The sequence below is a fragment of the Sphaerodactylus townsendi genome, linkage group LG09 (assembly GCF_021028975.2).
Source record: "Sphaerodactylus townsendi isolate TG3544 linkage group LG09, MPM_Stown_v2.3, whole genome shotgun sequence".
Classification (NCBI taxonomy): domain Eukaryota; kingdom Metazoa; phylum Chordata; class Lepidosauria; order Squamata; family Sphaerodactylidae; genus Sphaerodactylus; species Sphaerodactylus townsendi.
Genome location: NC_059433.1, coordinates 7,020,345 through 7,045,360, shown reverse-complemented (window position 1 = coordinate 7,045,360; position 25,016 = coordinate 7,020,345). Strand labels below are relative to the sequence as shown.

The 25,016-nt window shown below is 47.2% G+C and overlaps 1 long non-coding RNA gene across 1 annotated transcript; it reads right to left on the bottom strand.

Moving 5' to 3' along the window:
• Positions 1 to 1,742: 1,742 nt before the first annotated feature.
• On the bottom strand, positions 1,743 to 22,619 carry LOC125438703. The gene is made up of 4 exons (XR_007245387.1): positions 22,529 to 22,619; positions 14,369 to 14,373; positions 11,501 to 11,508; positions 1,743 to 1,756 (listed from the first exon to the last, which is right to left on the bottom strand). It is a non-coding gene; the product is annotated as an uncharacterized LOC125438703 (long non-coding RNA).
• Between the last annotated feature and the right edge of the window lie 2,397 nt (positions 22,620 to 25,016).

The window sequence follows — 25,016 nt, the reverse complement described above, 5'->3', positions numbered from 1 at the left end:
TTCTGCTACCAACAAAGTGGAGAACTGCCCCCCAGATATCGGAAGCAGGAAACCTGCTCAATCTTATATTCATCATTGCTCCATGAGCGGTACTCGGGTCTTTTGGCAGAAGCCATGATTTTGATTTTCTGGTAATCAAATTCTAGCTTGTCCTCCTTACAATACAATGGAAGTTCTTTCTGTGCTCTTTTAAGGCCAGTAGGGGCTCTTGAAAGGATTACTGCATCATTTTCAAAAAGCAGGACTGAAATGTGTCTTCCAGCAAGTTGGGGGGTGAACGTTCATGTTACAAAGATGGCCCATCATATTATTAATATAGAAGTTAAAAGTGGGACCTGTATACATCCTTGTTTAATACCTTTCTTAGTTTAAATAAGGGTCAGGTGTTGCCTGGCCTGAGCAAAGAACCATTACTGTGAGTGGCCTGGCCCTCTGAAACTGAATTACCTCATATTTCCCACAGAGAAGTTTGAGGATAGCAGATGCAAACCTCCTGGTGGTCCCGGGCCCTTCTACTGTTAGATTGGCCTCAACCAGGGCAAAGGCTTTTTTGGCCCTGGCCCCTACTTGCTGGAACGCTCTGCCACCTAACATTAGGGCTCTGATGGATTTGATACAGTTCTGTAGGGCCTGTAAGGCAGTTATTCCATCAGGCTTTTGGTTGAGGCCTATACAATTACACCTGTTGCCAGCCCTAATCCTGGTTTTAAGCTTTAAGTCTTAAATAGATTCTAGTTTCAATTGTATTTTAATTAGTTTGGGACTTGATTTTAATTATTAACAGCAGTTTTAACAGTTTACTAAATTGAGTTTTATGTTATGTTTTATTATTGTAAGCTGCCTGAGCCCATTTGAGGAGGGTGGCAAACAAACAAACAAACAAACACTATACGCCTCTGAACAAACTGAGTACTATCACATGCAAAGCACAACCCTATTAATTGTTTAAGCTGGGGGACAATCTGGGTGCTACAGTCTCCTGGACTCCTTGGGGAAAGGTTGGCAAGAACACAGGGATGCGGTCTTGACATTGAGGATGAATGACATCCGTTTAATAACAGTTTATCCCCAGTCCATGTTTCCGGAAGCAATAAGATATCATACTGGAAAGGAAAATAAGTGGAACAAGGATCTCTGGTAGATGCAAACCACCTGGCCACATTCCAGGTTCGAAGAATGACTCTATGCTGGTCACTTGAATGTCAGATGGTTACACTGCAAGTCAAGGGTGCTGTGGGTGGTTTTTTGCAGGGACATCAGCTTTGCACTAGCAGACAAAAGAGATACTGTAATTGTACCTCAGCCTCTGTAGTACTGTTTAGTTCCTCCTCTTCCTCCTCTGCCATTTGATTGATCATCAACCCTCTTTTCTCCTCATGAGTGGAGTCAAGGAGCTTGTAGCTCTGGAAATGAAAGTGGAAGAATCAAAGATCCAGGGGCAGCAAAACATGGGCCACTAGCTAACAGGGAGCCTATGTCTTTAACAGAGAGGGCATCTATCTGTCCAGTAGAAGATGAGATGAGAGAGTCTGCACAGGTGTAGGGTGTCAGGTTCTCAGACGTGGAAATAATAGAGACTGTAGGAAATTTCTAAAGCAGTTTATGTCTAACAACACATAGAGTAACAATAGAAAGCTGAATCTAAGCTCTCCAGCTTAGATCCAGAGATTATATCCTTCAACCCCCCCCCCATTTGTCCCACACCAAATGTGCCTTACAATTTCTACAACATTTGCACTACAGAGCTTCAAAGAACCTGGGACCCGTTCACACCTTCTTGCAGGAGAGCTGGCGCCAGGGAATTGCCAGGAAGGGAAGAGGGAAACAGAAAAGCAGTTACAGGAAAACATTTGCAATTCTTACACAGCAAGACGTCTGGGCACTGACAGGCCTGGTCCTGACATAGGGCATTAAATAAATCATTTGGGGGAGACTTTGCACAGTTCCTGTTCCCATAATGAGTTTTGCCCCGTTTATTCCCCTCAACCTGGGATTTTTGAAAATCACCAAACCAGTGATCATTTCCCACAGTCCCAGGTTGGAGGTGCTCCCATGCGAACACAACAGGTGGGAGACACTTTCTTTCCCTCCCTTCCACACATTCAATTTAAGTTCGGCATCATCCGCTGTCAGGGAGAATCCACCCACCCACCATTCTGTGCAGATCTCCCAGCAAGTAGCAGGAAAATTCTCTGAGTGCCAGACAGGGTACAAAGTCCCCCAAACATGTTTTCTCCCAGCGGCAGCGAGTGTGACCAATCTACAGCAACATGTTCATTATTGCCTGGCCATTGCAGGGAGATCCATTTATCTTTCTTTTTTTTATTTTGTGTGTTGCATATGTGCAGCTATACAGTTGTAGCCAATTGGATTGTGGGACAGTCAGCTTGGATGAGGTGATACCTTTCTGTATGCCTGTGCAGCTACGCTTGTGTTGTAGGAACTGTTTTTTAATAGCTATTCCACCGGGCCTTTGGGGGGGCTGACCGCGGTTCTATCGGCCCCCCTCCCCACTGAGGCTGCTGCTTTCCACCTGGTCGGGCCCTGATCTCCGCCTTGGGTCCTACCTAGCCCCTCCCTCCGCTGGCCTTTAGATCGGGCGCTCTGTTGTTTTAACCTGTACGTCATTTTGTAATCGCTGTTTAAGCTTTTAAGTTTTTAATGAATTAAGCTGCATTCTTGTATTTTTGAAATGTTTTGTTGATCTGCTGTTTTAAAAGTGCAGCCATTTTGTGAGCCGCCTCGAGCCCTTTGGGGGTGAGGCAGCTTATAAATCTCATAAATAAATAAATAAATAAATAAATAATAAATAAATAAATAAATAAATAAAAATGAATAAAAATGAATGAATGAATGAATGAATGAATGAATGAATGAATGAATGAATGAATGAATGAATGAATGAATGAATGAATGAATTAATTCATTCATTCATTCATTCATTCATTCATTCATTCATTCATTCATTCATTCATTCATTCATTCATTCATTCATTAATGAAATAAAGAAAGAATTGTCACTGTGCAAAAGCACAGAAGCAACCTGGATTGTTTCCATGGGCTCCACATGGTGCCTGAATGGGTGAAAGGCACACATGTGAATGGGAAAAATGAAAATGGGTTCCTTTATAATGACTGCAACCCATTATACATATGCTGTGTGGAATCCACCTGTGAATCCCTCTGGGCCAGAAACGTCTCCTGAGATTTGAGAATACTTGACTGAAGTTTATTATGTTTGCAAGATAATTTATGTTGGCTAGCTGCTACTTGGGGCTGTAGGGGCTGCTTAAATACTGCTGATAAGGAGCTCTCAGGAACGTCACTATCAGCATTGCTGTCACTGCCTTTAGAGAAAAAAAGTCAGAGTAGTGTGCAGCTTTCTATGTGTCGAGTTAAGGAGGAAGCAAGTATATTATACTGGTGTCGGATTTCTACATCCCTGCCCACTCTGGGAGGATGTGTCAGAATTGCTGTCTTGCTGTTTGCTATTTTCCCCTTCAAATTAATAAGTTCAATGTTCATGGCTTTATCTTCCTCCCTCAAAGAATGCCTCAGTTCTCCTCTCTTGGCAGGGTTGGCAGTTTTACTGCATTTTGAGCACTGTTTTTTTTAATTGATCTTATCTGCAAGGTCGTGACCTTTTGTCATTTTCCCACTGATAAGGTCACGGGTTAACTCATCCTGAAAGACTCTGAAAGTCTGAATGCAGTGGCTCCACCATGAGAACTTACTGATCTGTATAAGTCTTGTGGGAACAGTTGGCTGGTCGAAAGTCAGAACTGGGCATTTAGCTTGTCTTAAATTAGGCAGATAATGAAAATCTTTCAAGCCTGCTGTTCCATTTTGTCCATCAAGGAGCTGGGATAAAGAGGTCACTGTAGTTTTATGGCTGTTCCATCTATGTGCATTCTGGTGGATTTCTAGAAAAAATGTCTTTTTCTGAAGCACATGGCAGGAGTTGGCTACTTCCAGCTGCCCCGTTGAAGATAATCAACCATATGTGGCTAGCTTGTTCTGCCATATTAACTCCCTGATTACCATGAGAAACGTGTAGATCAAGACCTTGTTGTAAACTATCCACCTTAACTGCAATTGCATATAGCCTTGCAGTATAGTAATCAGAGTTTTTGCAGACAATGGGCAGACCTCCTGGAAAGCCTGAATAATATGATTTCAGAAAGTACAGGTGGATTGCTCCAGAAGATTATCTCTGCTGCCTCCATGCTCCAGGAAGTGACTTGTAGTGGAACTTTGCAGGGTCTGGGTGTGGTTGAGTCCTGTCTTATTACTGTTCTCTGCAACATCTAATTTTTGGAGAAGAGGATGCTGCAGGACTACGACTCACATTTTGTGCTGTCTCCAGGGTGGCAAGTAAGGAATCAGTCTTCATATGTTTTTTCAACCTATCGGATTTATTTGTCAGGCCCAGGCCTGTCAGTGCCCAGATGTCTTGCTGGGTAAGAATTGCAAATGTTTTCCTGTAACTGCTTTTCTGTTTCCCTCTTCCGTTCCTGGCAACTCCCTGGCGCCAGCTCTCCTGCAAGAAGGTGTGAACGGTTCCAAGGTTCTTTGAAGCTCTGTAGTGCAAATGTTGTAGAAATTGTAAGGCACATTTGGTGTGGGACAAATGGGGGGGGGGTTGAAGGATATAATCTCTGGATCTAAGCTGGAGAGCTTAGATTCAGCTTTCTATTGTTACTCTACGTGTTGTTAGAAATAAACTGCTTTAGGAATTTCCTACGGTTTTTTGTTATTTCCACATTCGAGAGCCTGACATTATGAATCTTCGTATAATTACTGCGGTGGGTCTGGATTCTTTTCCTGCCACTGGATTGCATTTTTAAACCTTACAAACTGAACCAGAAGAGATAAAACCAGTTATAAATCACAAGCGTATTTCAGGAGTTGCTAGTTTATCATTATCTTGACTCCTCTGTAAAAGGCTGGACCACACACCTAGAGAGTACTATAGCTGGCATGAGGACTATTAAGTTAGCATGAGAGCAAGGGGTCAGCGTCACGTAGTATGGGAGCATGCATGCATCCCATGTGGCAATGAGCTTCGTGGGGCAGAGAGTGGCCATATGTACTATTTCAGTGGCCTGGGAAATACGCTCGAATGACCAAAGGAGGTAAGCAAATCTCCATGTTTACCCTGAAGTGAGAGAATTAACACTCCAAGCCAACCTCTGTTTATTTTAATTTAGAGCCATCACCTCACTCCTACACATCCATCAAGTCCCTCCCTTGATTGTAAATATTTGTCTTGTGGCCATTCATACTGTGTATGTATGCTGGATCTGTGTGCATACCCCCATTTTTGTGTGGGCTCCCTTTCCCTTTTAGCTGCTGCTTCTATTGAACCTTTCCTCTACTAGGCTGGAAAATATTACCCATGCCTCAACATCTACACAACTTCCTCCATTTCCCTCTTGGTTCGTTCTTGTATGTCTCATTAGAGAGTTTTCACCAAGAATTATTCCTGTAAATATAGGCTATTGGCTACTGCAAGATGTAATGTGCTGCCATCAGCTCTGCTGGAGGGAAGATTTAAGAATATGGAATGTTCTAAAAGAGTTTGTTCATGTGATATGACTATGGTTGAAACACTTGACCATTCTTTGTTTCTATGCCCTAAATACAATACGCATGAAATACATGAATTCCATTTTCTTGCAATGTTCTCAGTGGCATGAATGTTATAAGATACCCAACCTCCTGAACAGCTCTGATGTGCTTTTGTGAAACTGTTGCAAATTTTATACTGGAAATTAGTAATTTTAACTGTATTTCTTAACCTCGTTTTGTTTTAACATTTTGTCCTGTTTTATATGCCAATAAAGGCTCGTGTTGTGTTGTGTAAATATAGGCTACAGATTACAAGTTACCCCCCTCTCCCTAAGTTCTGTCTTCAAAAGCTAATTCCCCCAACTAAAACTGGAGAGAGCCTTTTTTGGGGGGGGGGGGAGACTGGAAATGTCAGTTGTTTTCAGTCTTAGTATTCAGTTTTCATTTCCAGTTTTTGTTGGATGTTCCCCCTTGCAAGACTGCCCACCCATACCTGAAATCTCTATCCCACTTCCTCTCTTTTCCTTCCAAATAGCTTTTGTATGGCTTGTGTGCATGAACATATGTATCTATAAATGGTTTTTCATTAATAAATCCTTTAATTACAAAATGGTTGCTTTATTGGAGAGTTTTCATCAGAGTTATTCTAGTATACAGTATACAGAGTTATTCTAGTATACACAGATTATAGATCTGTCACTAAAGCCTGTCTTTAAAGCTAATTTCCCCAACTAAAATTAGAGACTGCCTACTTTGGATAACATCTCCCCCATTGATTGGATATGTTTCCATACTCCTATTTGTCAAAAGAAGAGATGTTGTTTTTTTTGATGAAATTTCCATATCCATTTCTGTTTGGGTTATGCATATTGATAATTCTTTTAAGTTTTGGCCATAAATTATTTTAAGAATATTTGACTTTTTGGAAGTCTTTTAATTATGTCATGAGTTTTTCACTGAGTGTTGTCTTTTAAGATACCCCTGTTGTGTGTATGTTGCATTTGCACAATCTAGGAATTCTAACTAGAATCTAGGAATTCTAAAGAAATTGAATGGTTTGCTCATGCAGGTTGTAGGCCAAAGCTCTTCTTGGCATGGCAAAATAGCACACGTAAGCTTGGTAAGTAAGATTTTTAGTTCTTACTTTGAAGTAGCTATTTTTAAGGGACACAGTTATCTTGTAGGTGGTAAACAACAGCATGATCTGACGAGAATTAATAGCTTCCTACTTTTGTCAGTCCAAGGCTCTTCTATCTGCTAATTGCATCACTGAGTGATCTCTTAATTCATGAACACTTTATCACCAATGAAACTTTTAGCAGAGCCAAAACCTACGGGTGTAATCCTGTACACAGTATGGCTGCTTAAATCTCATTTACTTCAATCGGCTTTAAAGATCTTAACAGCACCTGATGGCAGTTTAAGCATAGGCCATAGTCATCCTGCATAAATCCATTAAAAATATTTGTGTTTCTCTCTCTCTCCCTCTCTCTCTCTCTCTCTCTCTCTCTCTCTCTCTCTCTCCACTCACTCACTCACTTTAAACCTTTAGATTGCGGGGGTCATTTCTCTACCATCTTGGAGAAGCAGTGGCGTAGGAGGTTAAGAGCTCGTCTATCTAATCTGGAGGAACTGGGTTTGATTCCCAGCTCTGCCGCCTAAGCTGTGGAGGCTTATCTGGGGAATTCAGATTAGCCTGTACACTCCCACACACACCAGCTGGGTGACCTTGGGCTAGTCACAGCTTCTCAGAGCTCTCTCAGCCCCACCCACCTCACAGGGTGTTTGTTGTGAGGGGGGAAGGGCAAGGAGATTGTCAGCCCCTTTGAGTCTCCTACAGGAGAGAAAGGGGGGATATAAATCCAAACTACTCCTCCTCCTCCTCCTCCTCCTCCTCCTCCTCCTCCTCCTCCTCCTCCTCCTCCTCCTCCTCCTCCTCTTCTTCTTCTTCTTCTTCTTCTTCTTCATATGAAGGGTACTGCAGGGTTCTGTGCTGGGCCCAGTGCTATTCAATATTTTAATCAATGATAGATGATGGAACAGAGGGCATGCTAATCACATTTGCAGATGACACCAAATTAGGAAGGGTAGCTAATACCCCAGAGGTCATGGTCAGAATTCAAAATGACTCAGATAGATTAGAGACTGGGTCAAAACCAACAAGATGAATTTCAACAGAGATAAATGCAAGATCCTACACTTAAGCAGAAAAAAATGAAATGAACAGATGTAAGACGGGAGACACCTGGCTTGACAACAGGACATGTGAATGGGATCTGGGAGTTTTAGTGGACCGCAAACTGAAATTGAGTCAGCAAGGAAGCCACTGCAGTTCTGGGCTGCATCAATAGGATGATAGTGTTTAGATCAAGGGATGTAATAATATAACTCTTCTTCTTCTTCTTCTTCTTCTTCAGTTCAATCAACTATTTGACACATATAACTGGAACACAGGACATGAGAAGCATGAATCAAATATAATCATGAAATTATAAAACAAGAAATGGAACATTTAAACTTTTCAATCCTGGGAGTCAGTGAACTAAAATGGACTGGACGAGGACATTTTCAGTCTGAAAACTGTGAAGTGTTTTACTCGGGGAATGACAAAAACAGAAGAAACAGAGTTCTTTTAATATTGAGGTCACTGGAAAAGACAATAATGCTAGAAAAGATTGAAGGCAGCAGAAAAGAACCACGGTTAGATGCATTAACTCTAGTAAGAAAACCATGGCTCTCAGTTTGCAAGACTTGAGCAAGGGTTTTACTGACTGGACATTTTGGAGGACCTGATTCATAGGGCTGACATGAACAGGAAGCAACTGGATGGCACTTAATGTACACAGAGAGATAATGTACTTATTTTAGATTGCTTCCTATTGCTTTTACTAATCATTCATAAATCCTCCCTTTTTTGTATTTAAAAAAACCCAAAACAAACGGTTGACATAGTATTATTAAAAATAGAAAAGGAGAAAAAGCAAAACCCAAAAGAAGATGCAGAGTGGCATGAAACAATCAGTCAAAGATCCAGGATGGAGACTGGATATGAGCATCTTCTTCACAAACCTTTTAAAACATTTTGAGGCAGGAAACAAAATGTTTCCTCCATGGAGTTCTGAATCTCGCCCCCCCCCCTCATATTGTGAAAATGCTTACTACATTTCCCACACCTCTGTGCCATCTGCAAACTTGCTCCTTGGTGCCATTTTAGCACATTTCTGAGCTCACCTCTTTCCTGCTTATATTCATCATTTTTGTTTGTTTTTAATTTTTTGGGGGGGTAATCTTTGAAACATCAGTTATATGAGGCATGGAGAATTGAAGCATGAAGCTGTGAAATATTGAAGCATCAATTCATCCACTAACTCAAAAATTACACTAATGGGTGAGAAGAGAAGAGGTCAAGCACCAAAGGGTCAAGCAAGGCTGTGTGTTGGCCCCTACCCTTTTCAACCACTGTGTGATCTTCCCTCAGCCCTTGTAGGTACTGATATCCAGGCTCCCAAATTGTCCTCACACCATATCCCAATTCTACTCTATGCAGATGATTCCGTCTTGCTCTCCCGATCCAGAGTCGGACTGAGATGACTCATGAAGTGTTTTGTAGAGTACTGTGATGCCAATAGATTGACAATTAACTATGAGAAAAGCAAGAGCATCATTTTTTCTAGATCCTTGAAGAAATATTACTGGAAAATAAACAACATTCCAACTGAGCAGGTCTTCCTTTTTTCTCACAATCTCTCATTGATTCCCCATAGAAAGGCAGCACTTACTCTGTCCTCAGATAGCATTTCTGGAATCCTTCGTTGTTGTTTTTACAGTAGAGGTCATTTCTGTATACCTGCCAGATTAAAAAATTTTAATGAGAAGATTGATTCTCAATTATTCTACGGGGTTCCAATATGGATAAAGGCTGTTAACCATTCACTGAACTCCCTCCAATCAAATTTTTTTCACAAAATTATGGGATTACCGAACTGTGCCCCTTATGCAGCCTTATGCTTGGAAAATTCCATGGAACTCAGAGCCTGGCTTAGGACTTTTAGATTCTGGCTGCGTGTTCATTACCTACAACCCAATTTTTCTCTTGTATGCCTCTGAATGCATTGAATTTTTTTTTTTAAAAAAGAAGTGTTTTCATGCAAAGGCACAAAAACAACCCAAATTGTTTCCATTACTTCTTGAATGTGAAAATGGCACACATATGAATGGAAAAAAAGGAAAACAGGTTCATTTATGATGACTGCAACTTCTTGTAAATATGCTGTGTGGAATCCGCCATAGGTTTCCTGGCTCACATTTGCTTTTTCCACACAACTTTCCCCCCCCAAAGCAAATAGCAAGTCCCAGTTTTCCTCCACCTCAGTGAATCAGTAGAGACTGCAGAAGATAGCAGGAGGCATCTGTCATTTGCAGGGATTTCTCATTCAGAAACCCCAACCTCCATCATAGAATAAGGCTTGGCTTCCAACTTCCCAATATTTTGTGACTGGTGCTAGTGGCCCATGGCCACCATTTAGTGGTTGTGCGTATTCCCCATTTTAACATTTTGCATGCATGCATAGGCCCAACAGCGCCTGGGATCTATGGAGTAAGATAATATTAAGACTTCTTAGAGTTTTAAAAGAAGCCACATCTTAAATAACAGTATCATCTACTGCTCTGGAATGTTTAATTGGCTCACATGCCTGAAATTTATGTACTCAAAGGTTCTTTGAAACAATATTCATTTTCTCATAATGTTTGTTTTAAGATGTTTAACTACCACATATTTTCCCCTACATGTCTGAATTTGCTTTTCCTTATTAGCTCAGGAAACCCTTCTGAACCACATAATAAAAAGAAAACATTTTCTTGTAAATAATAGCATTAGCAATCTTGGCAGTAAAATTTCATTTGTCTCTGTGTTTCCTCAGTGCAGTTTTTTTTCTGCCAAAATATGCAAACAAAGCTTAATCATTTTTCATATGGAGAGAAAAGCCCACACAGTTATCTAAACAGAAATCTTAATAAAATGTACACTGGAAGGAGACCCGGGGTTATGCAAAATCTCAGATGTCCATTTTCAGGTGCAAAAGGAACACCAACTGCAGTGGTTCAACATGAACACAAAAAATGAAGTCATTTTTTTCTCAAAAGGTGGGCACAAGGAAGTATATTGAAAAACTGTAAAACAATGTGCCTGTTCACAGATTTTTCTCATTGACAGATACCGGCATTGCCAAAAGGTTACTGTGATAACTACAGAATATTGGAGCATGGCCTTTTTGCAGAGGTTCTAATCACACTGATAAATAGGAGGTTAACAACAAAAGGAGGTTTCACGTGAACAGAATGTAAAAAGTAATCCTAAAGCAACCAAAGGCCATTTCCGCATGGCCAGCTGAGCGGGGATGCAGCAGCATAGTTCATACTTCGCACTGGTTGCGCCACTCCTGAAACCTCCTACTTCCTGCCACCATCTGTCACTCTATGGAGGCCAGGGGACATGCCCCTGTGGCCAGAGCGATGCCTCTGGGGTTGGAGGCCAGGAGGTGGGTCTCCTGGCCTCCACAGAGTGACGGAAGGTGGCAGGAGGTAGGAGGCATCCAGGAGTGGCATGGGAAATATGCCAGCTTCCACCCTGTGCCATTTGCTCGGCACCTGATAGAAGCTGGTGTTAAAACCACTGTTGGGGGGGGGGAGTGATGCTGCATGGATTTGGCAGTGGCGCCTGTGCAAAGGCTTTTATGAGATGGACTCTCACAGAAATGGCAGAGGACCACCTCCAGCTATAAAAGTACAGCAGAATTTGCTTGGGGAAGACCCAGAATCTTTCTTAGAAATTTATTCTGGTCGTTTCGAACTGCTCCAGTTGTCTCAATTTCCATCCCCAAAATTCTGCCCCATAAAGGAGTTGTGCAGTCATCTTGTTCCAAAAAACTTGAAGAGCTGGAGCAACCAATTGTCCACCTTTCAAGTGATAGAATTTTAATAAAGCACCCATTGTACACCGTGCTGTTGTTGTTAGCTTTAAAGTAAGCCTGCCATGATTGGGTGGACTGGAATGTTATACCTGAGTAGCTGAAAGATGGATGTTGTTCTATGACATCCCTTGATTGTCCATTTATGCTCAACTCTACTATTCCCCCAAACTACAAGTTTAGTTTTATTATAGGTCCATTCTGTATAGCACAAATAAGTTGTTCTGAGGAAGAAAAAAAACATTTTGGGAGAGGAACCGTGCACAGGCTTTTTGATGTCCTCAGAATGCCTTATTTCTGCTCAAGTCATTCTATTTTAAGGATGCATAGAAGTGCACCCTTTCCCCCCTAAGCAGCCTGCAAAACATCCCCTGTCTGGCTGTGCGGAATGCAGAGTTCAGGAGGTGTCTTATGTTTCCCACCTGACCATTTTGCTCTCTGGTCCGTGTCACCCTCCCAACATTTTGTGTGCTGCTGAAGGGATTCTCCCTGCCTCCATTTGCTGAAGGTAACTCCGGGACATTTGCTCTGCAGGCACCGATCCTGGAAAGCCTGGAAAGTACATAGTTGTACTCAGCTGGTCCTGCTGCTCATTCTTGCATTATAGAGTTTTCCATTTTTATTATTATTATTGTAAAATTGCTGCTTAGCCTTGGAAGGTTTTTGTCTGACAAGGTTGGTGGGATGCCCAGATTGGGGAGTGTTTCTAGTATCTGTAGTTTCTAGTATCTGTATCTCCTGTTTCTTTTGCCTGTCTGTGTGAAACTGCTTCAATGTAGTTTTCGGGTGGGAACTACAGGTGTTTATCTAACTTTGGCGGGAACTGGTGGGTGCCCGTAAAAGAGGCTGTTCGAACGATGGGAGGTCAGTTCCAGCATTGCTTGTGATCGACTTAGAATGCCAGCTCAATAAAGAACTGGAAAAGTTACTACTGTCCAGAGACACATAAGAGAGGATTCCCACTGAAAAGGAGATCGGGTGGGAAAAAAAGCCTCTTCCCTCCTGAGCTGATGTCTGTGCTGCTTGGAAAACAAATGAGAGATGACTTTTTAAATGACATTCCCAGAACATCTTCTTTTGGGTGTACAGAATGAAATCAAGAAGTCGTCTCTTTTTAAGACCTTCCCCAGAAGGTCTTATTTGTGCTGTCCAGAATGGACCACTGTTGATCCTTAACATGTTCTTTTCCCAGTACTCTGTGCCAACTGCACTATTATTTTACTGAGCCCTACTTTTGTAAATGTCAAAAGAGCCCCATCGTCAGCATATAACAGCACTGGTATTTTCCTGCCAGCTGGGGAAGGTGGAAAATAATCAAGTGACTCCATAAATTGGACACAGTCACTTACATAAAAGGTAGAAAGGAACAGCACCAACAAGTGGCCCTGCTTTACTCTCTTCTTCAGGGGAACTGGATCTGTAAAAGAACCGCAACACCCAGCCCTTATTTTGGCTGTGAAGTTTTCATGGAGTTCCCTCAGAGTTCCCTGAGCAACCTTCTGTCAATGTTTGCATCATCTAATTTGGCCTAGAGAATAGCCCTTACTATTGAATCAAATGCATGAGACAGGTCAACTAAATAAGGGGCTTTCCTCACTGACAGAGTTGAACTGGTTTCTACCTAGGTTCACCTCAGTGAATCCCCACTGCCACCAAGCTCAACATTGTTTTGTCTCAGTCCCCCCCCCCAGAACTGCGACATCCTTGTTGCAGTTATGAACTACACTTTTCTGTCAGAACAAGGTCGATACCGCTTTGAAGCTTTGAAGTGGGGAAGCATCGAAACGACACCTCATCCGTTCAACCAATCACGAGCCGCTTTTGTGGCATGTGCAGAACGGGAGAGTCATGGCGGGCAGAAAGTGCATGTAACTGTAAACTGTAAAAACTGTTAAAAAAGAATGCTCCCGTTTCCCGCCGTAACACAAGCACTAATCACGATCGAGGAGCGAAACAGGCACCAAGATGATCCCACCCACTTAGCTCGGTTCCAGGGGGCCAACTCAGTTGCTGTGGGGACAGCCTGGAATCGCCCTCCACTGAAGGGAACCAAGTCAACCTAAGCTCCCTTCTGTAGTGGGGAAAGCCCAAAAGACAACATCTAAATGGCCTCTCTGAAAATGGATGTGCTTTTGGATTAGTGCCTTGAGGATCATGCAGTAATCAATGGTACTGTGGCCTGCTTTGTGGAAGCCTGCCTCTCAGTATTGAAAAGCTTGGTTTCTTTGGCCCAATTGTTCAGTTTCATAAGAAGAAGGCACATAGAAAGTTCAGAGGATAAATCCAAAAGGCTGATTGGTCTACAATTTGCTGGTTTATGTTTGTCCCTTTTCTTGTAGACCGGAATTATAATACTTTGCTTCCAGTTAGTAGGACTGGGGCAAGTTTCGTTGATAGCAGTAAAAAGCCTAGCTAAAATTGGACACCTCCACTGCTCCTTCAGCTTAGGGATTTCAGATGGAGTTTGGTCTGCCCCATAGGGGAGGAAGCTCATCAGCTGAGAACATTCTGAAGATGTACGATGGGCCCAAGATGGCAGGGGATGACCAGCTATTTTCTCTGTTGGATTATTACACAACAAGGAAGAAGATTAAGCATTTGGATTTATACCCCACCTTTCTCTCCTTTCTCTCCCCACAGCAGACACCTTGTGTGGAAGGTGGGGCTGAGAGAGTTCTGAGAGAACTGTGACAAGCTCAGGGCCACCCAGCAGGCTTTGTGTGTAGGAGATGGGAAACAGGGCCCGGTGGAACACCCTCCCTCCAACTGTCCGGGCCCTGCGGGACCTCAGTGAATTCCGCAGGGCCTGTAAGACTGTGTTGTTCCACCGGGCCTTTGGAGCGTCCAGCCGCTGATATGGTGCCCCCTCACTGCTCTTTGCCTTGGCGCTGTTACATCAGGGTCCCCTCACATGGAGGGGCCCGCCGTCCCCCTTTTTGGGGTAGGTTTTAATTGGGGGTTTTCTGGACGCCTCTTGTTTATTTATTTATTAACTGTTACCCACTGTTTTATATGAGTTTTTAGGTTGTTTTATTGATGATTAATGGGATGGAGCTTATGTATTTGTGTTTTGTGTATGACCTGCTCCTGCTTGATGTTTTGAATTGTGTTGTTCACCGCCTGGGGTCCTTCGGGGATCGGGCGGTATAGAAATTGAAGAAATAAAAATAAATAAATAAACAAACAAACAAATCCACTTCATCAGAGAAGCATCTGCCATTCATGTGGAAGTGTAGGGCATCAAACCTGATTCTCCGGATTAGAGTCTACCTACCCCTCACTAACTCTCTATACTTTGTCATATTGTGTTTGAACAACTGGAATCTGTGCAATATCTGGGAGATTTAAATAATGCAACCAAGATCACCCGCCCACCAATCCTTAAAAAAAGGTTTTCTTTACATCTAGGTGTGCAACAGAGTCTCTCTTCCTTATTATACCATTCATCAGCACACCCCAGTGGCTCAGAGCAATTTTATTTTCTTCTCATGTCCCAAGGGTCCTGGTATAGATTTTCACTTCTGCCAGCTGGACTGGACTGGGAACACTGTGTACCTGACCCTCCGTCTTGATGAGCCATTCTTGATTGGTTATGCAAATGCTCCTCCTTATGCGGGTGAGTTGGGGAAGAAGAATATTGTCCTACAGAGTGACCCTGTAAGAGTAGACAGATCCTTAGTCTACAAACAGATGAGATTTCATGCTGATGAACCACAGCTTTTCTCCGATAGGCCTTCTGATGAAGAAAGGAGCCCTAGGAAGCATTCCATATGCATTTTTGTAATATACCTTTTCACTGACAAGAGCTTGTAGTCTTCTCAGGTTTCAGAAAAATGCCTGCAGCAATATTAGATGGAAGAAATATTCATTCCACGGTATCTTTGGGGAAGGAAAAATAGAGGACAGTGCTCATTATGTATTTGGAATGCCCTGTATTTGAAAGTGAGTGGAGTATATTTCACATGTGTCTCAAAAAAATCTACAACATCTCTTGGTTCTTCCCTCCGTGTCGGAGGCAAATGCTAAAATAGATCACTACACTGAGCCAAAGTGGAAGCAAAATGACTCTGTCTACAATAGACGGTTATCTGGGCTTCATCATAATGCTATGAGTTTGGGATTTTCTTGGAATTGGTAAGTGGTTCTGCCCTATAGTCTAAGCCTTGAACACAAAAGTTTCAAACAGGCAGCACCATCCAACCCTCAGGCGGCTACAGCACTGTAACTGCGCCCAGTGGTGGGATCCAAAAATTTTAGTAACAGGTTCCCATGGTGGTGGGATTCAAACTGTGGCGTAGCGCCAATGGGGATGGGCGGGGCACGATGGGGGCATGGCCGGGCATTCTGGGGGCAGGGCATTCCTGGGCGGGGCTGTGGCAAGGACGCAGCCACTGCACTGGTCCTTAGGTGGGAAACGAATGCACGCAGGCGCAGGCTGCCACGCGTGCCGATGCACCTTCTGCTAGACTGCTTCAAGTTCTGCGCCCTACTGCTAAGAGGAGGGTGTAACTAAGGCAAAAATCACGGGGCAAAATCACCAATTAGTCACCCCCTCTCGGCACACACAAATAATTAGTAACCTACTCTCGGGAATCTGTGAGAACCTGCTGGATCCCACCTCTGCCTGTGCCACCCCACCATTCCCAATGGGACTTCCCAGTAGTACAGGAAGGCCTCCCAGCCACTGGAAAAGCCCCTATTGGCCTTAACGGACTTACACTGCCCCAAAGAGTTGTGTTGGTCCAATTTCCTGGCCGCCGGTGTAACATGCTGACTGGCTGGCAGGGAGCAAACTAATGTTTCTCCTCCCTCAGCCACGTCCCTGACCCACCCTCAGCCTGCCAGTTGTGGCAGGGGGGCTGAGATGCTGGCCCAGCCCCAGTGCCAAGGCCCCCACCAGAAAGGACAGTAGCAATGGCAAGCTGCAGTTTCTCCCTCCACGGGGATGAGTGCCTGGTAGAGGACGGATCTGCTGGCATAGCTGCCCCATCACTCCCACTAGCAGAGTCTCGCCCCCTTTGGATGGGGCTATCAGTAGAGGTGGGATCCAGCAGGTTCTCACAGGTTCCTGAGAGGAGGTTACTAATTATGTGTGTGTGCCGAGAGGGGGTTACTAATGGGTGATTTTGCCCCGTGATTTTTGCCTTAGTTACGCCCCTCCTCTCAGCAGTAGCGCGCAGAACTTGAAGCAGTCTAGCAGGAGGTGCACTGGCGTGCGTGGCAGCCTGCGCCTGCGTGCATTCGTATCCCGCCCAAGACTGGCGCAGCGACTGCATCCTTGCCACAGCCCTGCCCAGGAATGCCCTGCCCCCGGAATGCCCGGCCATGACCCTGCTGTGCCCCACCCAGCCCCATTGGCGCTACGCCACAGTTTGAATCCCACCACCATGGGAACCTGTTACTAACATTTTTGGATCCCACCACTGGCTATCAGACCCCTTTCAAACAGCTCTTATAGTCCATTGGCAGCTGGCTGCTAAAGTCCATTTTGCGCCATTTCAGATGCAACCGTTTTAGCTCCTGGCTGCCAATGGATTTCTTTTTTAACCTTTCCGTATAAAGCCGCTCGTGTTTCACTGGCATCTCAGGGTTCAGTCATTTTTTCTACTGCTGTCTCCCAGTTTCAATTTTTTATTTGTGGCTCTGAATCACTGCAGTGTGGTGTGTAAAATGTCTGGAGTGATTCTAAAAGGATTGATTTTTCCTTGCCGTTTTTAGCGGCACATTTTTTCACGGTTTTTTTTCAGCTATAGTTCTAATCTTAGAAAGTTTTTTTTTAAATGTACCCCTTAAAGTTTTTTTTTAATGGGGAATGCGGCACTGTTTGAAATGGCCAGAGCGCTTTAGAGAATTTTGGGGACAGATGGACTGAAATGAAACACACCCTTTGTTTAGAGTCATGCCAGCAACGGATAACATCTGGTTTAGAATGGTAATCTGAACGGGGCTTTAGTCTAGATAAGGGGTCTGCAAACTGTGGCTCTCCAGATGTTCATGGACTACAATCCCCATCATCCTTGCCACTTGGCCATACTGACAGGGGCTGATGGGAATTGTAGTCCATGAACATCTGGAGAGCCACAGTTTGCAGACCCCTGGTCTAGCTGATGTAGACATCGGGGGGGGGAATTTCACTTTTCATATGACCTATTAGGGTGTTTTACATATAATACTTAGGGTATGTTGTCAACTCATGCTGTCAACTGGCAGGAAAGAGGGGAGGGTGGAGACATGTTGATGAAACAAAAGTTTCTCTCAACAAAACCAAACATATAAACCAACAAACAAAACTCTGATAATGATGATTAGGTTTGCCAGGGACCCAGTTGTCATGAGTCAACCCCTGGGTACTTATCAGGACACAGAGGACTCGGAGGCAGAACCTGAGGACACAGTACAGCCAGAGAAGGCTGCTCCTGAGGAAGACCAGACAGCAGAGCCAACTCCTAGGCCTTCCCTGCCTGGTCACATGCAGGTGGAGGAGCTTGCAGATCCTCCTAGGACAGTGATGGCAAACCTTTTCGAGACCGAGTGCCCAAATTGCAACCCAAAACCTCAGATACATTGCCAGCAACCGAGCTTACTCTCAGGTAAAGGATCATGCCCAGGCCAGCCTAGATGTCTGTGTGTGTGTGTGGGGGGGGTGTGCCCACATGATGAACTCTGTGCGCAAGTGCCCACAGAGAGGGCTCTGAGTGCCACCTCTGGCACCCATGCCATAGATTCACCACCACTGTCCTAGGGAATCCAGTGATGAGCCCGGTGTGCATAGGAGGCAGTAGCAGAGGCTGTTACTGCAGAAGCAGAGGGAAGAAGGCCCTGGGCACTCTTTGCCTGAACTTCACCAAAATCTGGAACTGGCCCTGACTGGCACTAACCTGGGATTGTAACCCTAGGAATGCTAGCCTCCAGTTATGGCCTAGCAATCCTCCAGAATAACAGCTAATCTACGGACTGCAGAGATCAATTCTACTGGAGCAAATGATTGCTCTGGATGGTGGACTCTATTGCATTGTCCTGCCCAGGACCAGAACCCAAATTTCTAGGAGTTTCTCAAACTGGATGTGTTGACCCCACTCCCTTATCCTCCAACAGTGGCCACGGAGGATCTGGAAACCCTGTGGGGCCCATGTAGTTGAAGGACTGTATATCTCCTAAAGTGCATGAAAGAAAAGCAGTCATATCAAGGTTTTCAATAAACCAAGGAGGGGGGCAAAATGTACACAGCTGAGCCGTCACGGTCTGATTTCAATGGCAATTGTTGCTCTGCAACAAAGGAGTCTGAAGGCTGTTCAGAAACCATTGTCTCTCAATCAGTGGGAATTGCTGCATGTAGGGAATACGTTCTCTGCTTGAGCATGCATGCCAGGGCCAGGTGTATTTACATCTACACAATTCTTCAAAGTTGGAAAATAAGAAACTGGTAATTACAAACTTTGTAAAATAGATCCCCCCAAGTCATAAACATTTGAGCGGTCCCCCTCCTTCGTTTTACAGCATACAAAGGATGATACCAGAAATACCTGCTTTGTTTTCATGCACCGTTTAATCAGAACTCCGGTGTGTATTCCCAGCCTTCTGGTATTTGCAGATATTGGAACAGGAGCGCACAGAGAAAGTAAGCAGATGTTTTTAGTGTTGTTATTGCGACTGAGCTATATTTGGCGGGAAACAATTATGGTTGATTGATTTTCTCTTTTTTGAAACATGGTTTCCACTCTTCAAAACGCTGCAGTTTGGCTTGGAAATGGGAAGGCTCTAAAAAAAGCGAGGAATGTCACACGAGTGCAGGCAGCATCTTCCAGGTGGTGGCTGGAGATTTCCTGGGATTGATCTCCAGGCAACAGTGGCCAGTTCTTCTGGAGAAACTGGGTGTTTTGGAAGGTGGAGTCTGTGGCCTTCTACTTTACTAAGATTCCTCCCCAGGCCCCACCCCCTCAAATCCCCCAGAATTTCCCCAAAACCAGGCTGACCAGACGTCCCGATTTTGGCGGGACAGTCCCGCCTTCAAACAATTTGTCCTGCGTCCTGTGGGTTATTTAAATTGTCCCGATTTTTAGGAGGCTGCCGCACTGCCTGCTGGGGCGCAAGGCAGTGCGGCAGCCTCCCGCACGCACGGCCGCAGGAGCATGGTTTTTTGGGGCTTGCCGTTTCCCACCCTGTGACAGGGCGGGAAATGGCAGCGCCCCAGAAGGCAGTGCGCTCGTGCGGCTGCACGCGCGTGTGCGCGGCCACCTACCCCCTGTCCCGGTTCACAAAGGTGACCATCTGGTCACCTTACCCAAAACAATGCTGGCAACTCTGCAACATACAGATGTGATCCTCCAATCTCACACCTCTTGAGAAATGTCTAGTTTTTGTTTTGCTTTTTTATTCTTAAAAATGTCAGATATGTTCACGATACTATCAAATAGGAACATAAGAGCCGGCCAGGGGACATCTTTTTCAATCACCTGCACTTCTAGCAGTGGCTAGTCAAATGCATATTTAAAAGAAAATCTGTACATGGGATGCTGCCCTATCCTTTTTTCTGCTCTAACAGCACCTGCAATTCATAGATATGCTGTCTTTGAGTACAGAGCTTTGTTTACAGATGGGTAGTGGACACTGAAAGACCAGTCCTCCGTGAATTTCATTGACCCTTTGTACAAAAGAATTGTCACATCTGACGTAGAGAAGAGGAAAAGATTGTGTTGAGGTAGGTCAAATTCATTGAGTTCCTCTATAGAAGGGACTCCAGCCTCCAGATGGGACTAGGAGAGCCTCCAGAATTACAGCTTATCTCCAAACTCGAGAAATCAGTTCCCATGGATAAAATAGATGATTTGGAGGGTGGATTCTGTGGCATTGTACCCCACTGAGTCCATGTCCTCCCTAGGTTCCGCCCCCAAATCTCCAGGAATTCCCCAAATTTGAGCTGGTAACCGCACTCTATAGTCCAGTGGTGGCGAACCTTTGGCACTCCAGATGTTATGGACTACAATTCCCACCAGCCAATTGGCCATGCTGGCAGGGACTGGTGGGAATTGTAGTCCATAACATCTGGAGTGCCAAAGGTTCGCCACCACTGCTATAGTCGAAACCTGTAGCAATTCTAACATCACTAAAAGGTGTGCAATGGCTGATTATGCACAAGGCATCTGCGGTGCAATGGGAACAAATGTGCATTGCCACAAGATTTCTTGTATGGACGGATTTCCTCCAGTCCTGCTTTCATTTTTATACTTCCCATGGCAAGCAAGGCGACTTCCATCATTAATTCATTTTTGCTTCACCGCCTGAGCGGGACAGAGTGGCCAGTGAGCACAGTTTAGCCCCGGACCTCTTCCCGCCACCCACAGCCAGCCCACCTAGTCCCACCCCCCCCCACGCTCCCTTGTGCTGCTTTGAACACTTTCCCCTCCACCTCTCTAAATGCTTGTATCAATACAATGAAAGGAACAATACAATAGAGAGTTTCAACAGACGCTAGAGGAAGCTAATAAAACTTGTTCCCCGATCTCTCTGGGAATACCTGTGGATAGATTAATTGTAGCCCAGTACCTTTATCTCCTGGTTGAGGGCTGGTGGCGTAGAGCAATCACCTTAGCTAGGTGTAATGCCCTGCCTTCTTCCTTTAGCCTTGGACGCCACCTTGGAATTCCACATAAAGAAAGGAAATGCCCGTGTGGCATGGGTTCTGTGGAAACAGTATCTCATATGCTGCTGAATTGTCCTTTTTATGAGATAGATAGGAAGAAGCACATAATCCCCTTCCTGCATGGAAGTGAAGGCATTACAGATAAACAGAAGGTTATATATCTTTTAAACAGCCCCAACTACGAGCTGTTGGAAGTGGTGGCTAAATTTTTAAATGGTGTTATTTTAACGAGTCAGAAGTTGTAAAGGCTGTTATGATCTTGCAATGTTAATGTGAAACTATTTATATGCCATTAAAGGTATTCAAAATCGAATCGAAAAAAAATACAAGCAGGGTCTCTTCCTGGCTCCCCCTCACCTTCCCCGCTCTGCTTCTGCCCTCTTCGATGATCAAGAGGGCATTTTTAAAACTTTATTTCAAACAAACTTCTATTTTAAAAACATGCCTCTCTCTTTGATTTTTGCAACGGGACCACACAAGCAGGGTCTCTTTTTGTCTCCACCTCCCCTGCTCTGCTTCCGCCCACCCAGATGATTGAGTGGGCTTTTTAGAACTTTATTTCAAACAAGACTGTATCTTAAAACAATGTTCCTAGCTGCAGCAGTGGCAGGAAGAGAGAGAGAGAGAGAGAGTGTGTGTGTGTAGTGAGGAAGGATCTAGCACATGGTCTCTTCTTCAGCAGCATGTGGTCCAGGGAGTAGCTTTGCCTCTTTCTTTTAATTTTTGGGTACCCTACTCTGCATCCTTATGACATTTGAGACTGCTCTTGGCTAAAGTAGCATCCGTGGCTGTGGAGCAAACCGTCTTGAAAGAGCCTGCATCAAGATTAACAAGATTTGCCAAGCCTAAGCAAATAATTTACATCTCAGTAAGCTACATTAACCTCCCTTCCAACCAAGGGCAACATAATAATGCATAATTGAAGCGGGAGTGCATTTACCATACAGATGTTATTTGCTGTCAAGGGCCCTTGCTGCTCAGAACAAATAAGACATCCTTAGGACATTTTAAAAAGAATAGTTAAGATGTTCAAAAAGAACCATCTTGGCATTTTTTTTGTCCACAAAGTGGATGCTTTATTTTTCCTGCCTCCCCCTCTCCAATTAGAGCGCTTCCGTGCATTTTTGCTGCAGCCTCTGCCTGCTGTTTTCTGCTGCTTGAGAGTCTCCCTGCTACTGCCATTTGCTGCATTTATTTCCCTTGGAAATGTCCTCCGCCTGCAGCTCATCTGCTTGCTATTTCCATGTAAAAAGTTCGTGAATAAAGTTCGCTTTCCCTGGGGATCCCATGCACTTGTCTCTCTAGGAGAGAAAAATGAGTTCACCTGGAGAAAATAGCTGCTTTGCACTTCCGGTTTGGGAGAAGAAGCGGCGGCAGCAACTCTCTGAGGCTGCTGAACTCTGCACCTTTTACCGCGGCGAACCCCTAAGTTATTGGGGTGGTTGGAGACTTTAAGGAGCTGGAAGATATCCTGCCCACGCCGAACCCCGTCTGGGGAAGTCCGTGAGTTGGAAAAATCCGTAAATAGGAGCCTGAACGGACGGGAAACCTCACGGAGACGGTTGGGAAAGGGTAGCAGAGCGGGGGAAGAGCAGCCTTCCCCCTTTAAGCAACGTAACCAAACCCTAGAGACTAATTATTATTACTACCACTTTGCAGTAACAGACATTGAGTTTAGCAAAGTCTGTATTACAAAAGAGTCTAAATTCTTCTAAGAGTTATCACCTCTATATGAGGAAATAAAATACAAAACGAAACGAGCGACTACAGAATTAGAGGAGAAAAAATTAGAGGAAAGCGGACCTCCAATGTTAGCATAAAGACAAATAGAACTTAACTAAATACCGAGAGGGTCCTGGAGACAAAAACCTCTTAAATAAGTAACAAGAGAAGCAATCACTTATAAAGTAAGAAAGCTGGGAAAAATAAAACCTTACCGCTTTAAGGGTATAAGGAGTGACCGAATGAAACAAACGGAAGAGAGCTAATGGTGAAAAACCAGGAAGTGATTGTGAAATCATAGAGAGGAGAAACAGCCGCTCTGGCATGTGAAGGAGAACGGGATATAAACAAACCACAAGTGTTAAGAAGTAATCAATAAGAACTGACTGTGCTGGAAGATGTGTGACTAATGCATTAAGTCAAAGGTGAAGACAGTTTGTACCAGTCTTATATTTACCAACCATTGAAGGAGGAAATAAATGGCGGCCAGCAGAGGAAAGACGCAAGTAAAAGATAAGCAAGCAAAGCTGAGGTATAATTTGAGGGAAATAGCGAGGCGGCAGGAGAGGCTCGGAATCTGCTCCGAAAATGGAGACATTGTATGCCCCCCCCCCCACCCCCCCCCCCCCACCCCCCCCCCCCCCCCCCCCCCCCCCCCCCCACCCCCCCCCCCCCCCCCCCCCCCCCCCCCCCCCCCCCCCCCCCCCCCCCCCCCCCCCCCCCCCACCCCCCCCCCCCCCCCCCCCCCCCCCCCCCCCCCCCCCCCCCCCCCCCCCCCCCCCCCCCCCCCCCCCCCCCCCCCCCCCCAACCCCCCCCCCCCCCCACCCCCCCCCCCCCCCACCCCCCCCCCCCCCCACCCCCCCCCCCCCCCACCCCCCCCCCCCCCCACCCCCCCCCCCCCCCACCCCCCCCCCCCCCCACCCCCCCCCCCCCCCACCCCCCCCCCCCCCCACCCCCCCCCCCCCCCACCCCCCCCCCCCCCCACCCCCCCCCCCCCCCACCCCCCCCCCCCCCCACCCCCCCCCCCCCCCACCCCCCCCCCCCCCCACCCCCCCCCCCCCCCACCCCCCCCCCCCCCCACCCCCCCCCCCCCCCACCCCCCCCCCCCCCCACCCCCCCCCCCCCCCACCCCCCCCCCCCCCCACCCCCCCCCCCCCCCACCCCCCCCCCCCCCCACCCCCCCCCCCCCCCACCCCCCCCCCCCCCCACCCCCCCCCCCCCCCACCCCCCCCCCCCCCCACCCCCCCCCCCCCCCACCCCCCCCCCCCCCCACCCCCCCCCCCCCCCACCCCCCCCCCCCCCCACCCCCCCCCCCCCCCACCCCCCCCCCCCCCCACCCCCCCCCCCCCCCACCCCCCCCCCCCCCCACCCCCCCCCCCCCCCACCCCCCCCCCCCCCCACCCCCCCCCCCCCCCACCCCCCCCCCCCCCCACCCCCCCCCCCCCCCACCCCCCCCCCCCCCCACCCCCCCCCCCCCCCACCCCCCCCCCCCCCCACCCCCCCCCCCCCCCACCCCCCCCCCCCCCCACCCCCCCCCCCCCCCACCCCCCCCCCCCCCCACCCCCCCCCCCCCCCACCCCCCCCCCCCCCCACCCCCCCCCCCCCCCACCCCCCCCCCCCCCCACCCCCCCCCCCCCCCACCCCCCCCCCCCCCCACCCCCCCCCCCCCCCACCCCCCCCCCCCCCCACCCCCCCCCCCCCCCACCCCCCCCCCCCCCCACCCCCCCCCCCCCCCACCCCCCCCCCCCCCCACCCCCCCCCCCCCCCACCCCCCCCCCCCCCCACCCCCCCCCCCCCCCACCCCCCCCCCCCCCCACCCCCCCCCCCCCCCACCCCCCCCCCCCCCCACCCCCCCCCCCCCCCACCCCCCCCCCCCCCCACCCCCCCCCCCCCCCACCCCCCCCCCCCCCCACCCCCCCCCCCCCCCACCCCCCCCCCCCCCCACCCCCCCCCCCCCCCACCCCCCCCCCCCCCCACCCCCCCCCCCCCCCACCCCCCCCCCCCCCCACCCCCCCCCCCCCCCACCCCCCCCCCCCCCCACCCCCCCCCCCCCCCACCCCCCCCCCCCCCCACCCCCCCCCCCCCCCACCCCCCCCCCCCCCCACCCCCCCCC